This window comes from Fundulus heteroclitus, chromosome 21 (assembly GCF_011125445.2).
Source record: "Fundulus heteroclitus isolate FHET01 chromosome 21, MU-UCD_Fhet_4.1, whole genome shotgun sequence".
NCBI lineage: Eukaryota > Metazoa > Chordata > Actinopteri > Cyprinodontiformes > Fundulidae > Fundulus > Fundulus heteroclitus.
In genome coordinates this window covers 6575392-6580281 of record NC_046381.1, presented here as the reverse complement: position 1 = coordinate 6580281, position 4890 = coordinate 6575392, and the positions used below count along the sequence as shown (strand labels likewise).

Genomic DNA, 4890 nt, shown 5'->3' with positions numbered 1-4890 from the left:
CATCCAGAGAAGACGGCTCACCCGCTACTACCATCTAATGTAGAACAGATTCCTGGATCAATGTGTGCTTCTGTGCTTTTTTGTTTCTCTTGTTGTGTCTCTGCTCTGTCTTCTGTAACCCCCAGTCGGTCGAGGCAGATGACTGTTCATACTGAGCCCGGTTCTGCCGGAGGTTTTCCTTCCCGTTAATGGGGAGTTTTTCTTCCCACTGTCGCTTCATGCTTGCTCAGTATGAGGGATTGCAGCAAAGCCTTGTACAATGCAGACGACTCTCCCTGTGGCTCTACGGTTCCCCAGGAGTGAATGCTGCTTGTTGGGACTTTGATGCAATCAACTGGTTTCCTTATATAGGACATTTTTGACCAATCTGTATAATCTGACCCAATCTGTATAATATGATTGAACTTGATTTTGTAAAGTGCCTTGAGATGACATGTTTCATGATTTGGCGCTATATAAATAAAATTAAATTGAATTGAATTGAATATGTTGCATCTCAAACAATGGGCCATCTTTAAGTGCACAGCAATGTTGTATAGTATGGTTCAACGAGTCCATAATATAAAGCCTTAAACTGGTTTACAGTATACATCTAAGAGAACCATAAGAAAGGTCAGAAAACAGATAACCTTTGAAACTTTTATTATCACCAGGGTTTTTTTATCAGACTTTTCCAAAGCCATGTGAGCCCTTGATTTCCATCATGGCTTTAAATCGCTTCTCACACTCCACTCCTCTTGGAAGGAAAAGGGTGATGCTGCAGGTAGGGGAGTATGGCAGGCGTTGCTCTCCTGGTTCCTGGTCAAAAAATTCAACTGATGGGTTTGGTGAAAACCCAAGCGGGGGAATGGTATCCGCCCCTGACACAAACACAAGTATTTGCTCAAAGGAGATGTCTACTTCTCCATCTGTAGAAGGATAGGAAGAGGTTCCTGACCATTGATTCAAATGCAAATTAAGGACAGTTGTGTAAAATTACCTTGAATAGCAACCAGCCACCAATCCCACCAGAAAATGGTCTGCTCTTCAGCCTCCCTGCGGTTGCTTCCAGGTGGACTCCATTTTATGGTGAAGAGAGACTGCATGCAGCTTCTCCCAAGTTTCTCACCTACGTTTGTAAACACAGGGAGAAACTGCATACAGTGTCTTTCCACCACCTGCCAGAAACCACCACATGAGTTGAACCCACTTATATATTGTTTCACCATGCTGGCCAATCTGTAAGTTAAAAAATGTGTAAAAACACACTCGTCTTTTCATTTTCTAATTATAACAACCAAACAAACAAAAATCTCCTTCAATATTTTTATTGCATTTGTAGTTGTTGTTACCTGTGGAAAACATAGTGCTCAACAACTGCTGAACGCAGGGATAGCGTCACATAATACTGTTTATTCGGTGGAAAATGGTATGGTTTCATGCTCACTTTGCATTCTTGGAAATTTTATATGTTTAGACTGGCCACTGATGATTCTAATCACAAAAAAGTGGTAGACAGACGTTTAAAAATTGATTTCAAACATTTAATCTAATGAATTTGGGCTTTCACTGCCATCTGCTGTCATATGAGAGTAACTACAACTTGACGACCATAAGTTTTTCATATTTCTTTTGTCATTTTAAACATTAAACTACCAAAGCACAAGCTAAGTAGTAGAACTAAATGTTGAAAAGAAATTAAAAGCTAAATAAAATAAACCAGGTCACTTAATAAAGCTGCATTTTCTGTATGCTTTGTATTTTTATTCACATAATATTTTCAGAATTAATAACATTTCTGTTAAAGATTTCATCTATCTTCTGCTCCAAGGGCATAAGTAGGGAGAACAAGCAGAGTGAGTTTTTTGTAATATCAGACTTTATTATTGAACTAAGCAGGATTTAGACAGGATTAGAAAGAAAGGTGCATCTTCTTTCTGCCTTTCCCCAACGATCAGGGATCTCCTGGTTGTGTCTGGTGCTGCAGTGCTCTTATTGGGTAAAACACCTTTGAATCTAATGGCTGAGCACATAAAAGACAACCTCCTGATGATATAATATGCAAAAAACGCCACCAAACGTTATTAACGCCACCGCACGTATTTTACGCGAGCGCGCGTTTTTTACGCCACCGCGCGTTTCCAGCCAGAACGCGCGGTGGCGTAAAGTTTCAGAGAGGCTAATTTTTACTCAGCTTGTGGGTCTTTCGGGTCCCATGAGGTCCCATGGTGGCCTGGTCAGCGTGGCTGGCTTCCCCAGCCCCTCTCTTTCAGATGTCCCAGGCAGAAGTGGAGTGAAGACTGTGAAGGGAGCTGAGAGGTGCAGTCTGAAGGGATCCTCTGTGGGGAGTGGTCTAGCTCAACACCAGGGGCACCCCTGCTGTGAAGCTGTCTCAGCCTGAAAGTGTGAAATTCTTTTGCTCACAAACCCCTTTTGAGTTGTCCTCCAGTTACATGGTCAGAATTCAATGTGACATAAATTTGACAATGTTGTTAACGTATCCCTTTTCATAACTACTTGCTAAATTGAAATATCTACAAGAAGAATCAAGAAGACACAGCAATGTTATTTTAAAAATGTTGCTACTAAAATACTATGAAGAGGGTGTGTTGTGTAAATCTAAAGTACATTTTGTGCGCAGTTTGCAGATTCTGCTTGCGGGGCCGTCACCGTGATGCTAGACGGTTCGAGCACAACACCGTTTGATGAACGAAGGTGGGTCTGAAAGTCTCAATAGAGGGATTGTCTATTTTTGGATGTTTAGTTGTACAACCAAAGATTTTCTCAGTAAAGGTACTTAACGTAACATGTCAACAGGCATTGGTAAAGTCGTATTGTTTGAGGTTAAATGGACCTTCACTGAATTATCTTTTATTAAAGTAATAGTAATATCATCTTTATTGTCATTGAAACATACATTGAATCATACATTACAAAGAAATTTGTTCTCTGCTTTTAACCCATCACCCTTGGGGAGCAGTGGCGAGCAGTGGGCAGCCATGTGCGGCGCCCGGGGAGCGTTCTGGGGTTAAGGGTCTTGCTCAGGGACCCAGAGTGCCGGCACTGGGGATCGAACCGGGTACTTGCATCCTTCTCTGAGTGCAAGCGCGCTGCTCTAACCATTCGGCCACAACCCCCTTTATTACTTACTATTACTACTATTACTATTACTAGTAATAGTAATAGTAATTGCACCAAATAAAGCTTGGTGCAATTAATCAGTGAGCAGTTGAAACCAATTATTACAATTATTACAAGTAAATTAGATTTTTTTAAATGTGTTCACTTAGGAATACAAATCAATCAAAGTAAGGACAGCAAACCTGTTCTGTTCCACCAGCTGTTGGTGATGTTAGAACTGATTATTCACAACCTCATAAAGCCCTTTTTCATTCTGTTTTCACCCATGCAGCAGCACATAGTCTTGATCTGCAAAAGTCCACAAAGTTGGGGCTTCCCCCAAAACAACCTCCTGTGAAAGCCTGCACACAGTCTGTGATGAAAACAAAAACTTAGGTCTTCATCTATTTCTTTTTTTTTTTGCAGTAGAATATAGCTGCAGAGTCTCAGCATGGATGGATGGATGGATAGATGCTGTGCGACTCTTAATAATGTCTCCTCTTATTTTTGCCCTCAGTATGTTTGCCACTGTTGAGTTGATAAGATTTAAGTTTCCCAGAGTGACACACTTGACTGTTGTTCTGGTCACCCAGGAGAACTCAGAGTAAGATTTTCTCTTTATATCTAATATGGTTGCCTGATTTAACATTATTGACCTGTTGAGTATCCTGATACACAGATAAAAAAAACAAAAAAAAGTTTGAATGTTATATTCTCTCAGGACAAACTGCTCAAATGAATCTTTACGAAAATTGAAGATGGCGCTGGACAAAGGGATCGGTTATGGGTGCTCGCCTGTGACTCAGTGAGTAAAATATGATTAATAAAAACTGATTAAACATCTTTAAATCTTCTCATGCTCTGCTCATTTTTGTGTTACAGGTCTCACCTCATGGCGTGTGCCTCTGACACAGCGAAACCCTGTGGGGCCTGCTGGTGATATTGAAAAAACACCCTTGTGCAACAGTTTATCATGTTTTGTTTCGGTTTCTTGTTTTTTTTTTTTTTTGACCAAACTTAAAATCCTTTAGTATTTGTGGGTCAGATCAACACAGATTATGTCTTTTTGATATTAAAAGGTGTAGCTGGGAATTCTTTTTTCATTCTTTTTTATTTAGATAAAGGTTCTGCTGTATGTGTTTAGTTGATGCACGTGTGTAACATAAGAACACATGCAATTAGCTAGATGCTTGAATACAATTGATACACTAAGTTGTCCCATTGTCTATACCTTTGTTTTTTTTCTTGTTTTTTTCTCTGTGTGTTGTGTTCTTGTACTTGCGGCTGAGAGAAGACTTTATGTTAATTTTACAAGTAAAGTGAGGACCTGTCGTTGCTCCTCGCTTTATTCTGGGCTAGGGGTTAGTTTTACCACTATGGTGTAAATTAGCTTTAGGTTAGGTATAAACCAGTAAAGGGGTCAGGCCATAAAAAGGTTGGAAGATGAATAAAAGCCTATGGAAGAAAAGGCACGGACCTCACTATGCACATTAAAGAAGGATGTGCGTGTGTATGTCATGATTTGGGTTTTGTCTTGGTTCAGGTTATCCGTTTTATTAGTTAAGTTTCTGCTTTTGGGTTCTTTCTTGTTTTGGCTTTGTTTTAGACGTGTTGTTCTGTTTAGATTAACTGTTATTTACCTGTCACTTTATCAGCTTGGTTTTGTTCTCCCCTCAGCAATCAGTCAGCTCCCTTGCCCTGATTAGTTCCACCTGCTCACTTGTAATTAGTCTTCACTCCTGTTCACCTGCTCACTCCCCTATATAGTCCTGCCACAAACCTCTGCAATCG

The 4890-nt window shown here is 40.2% G+C and overlaps 1 long non-coding RNA gene across 1 annotated transcript; it reads right to left on the bottom strand.

Moving 5' to 3' along the window:
• Window positions 1–625: 625 nt before the first annotated feature.
• LOC118556809 lies at window positions 626–1616 on the bottom strand. The gene is made up of 2 exons (XR_004927380.1): window positions 980–1616; window positions 626–908 (listed from the first exon to the last, which is right to left on the bottom strand). It is a non-coding gene; the product is annotated as an uncharacterized LOC118556809 (long non-coding RNA).
• Window positions 1617–4890: the final 3274 nt, after the last annotated feature.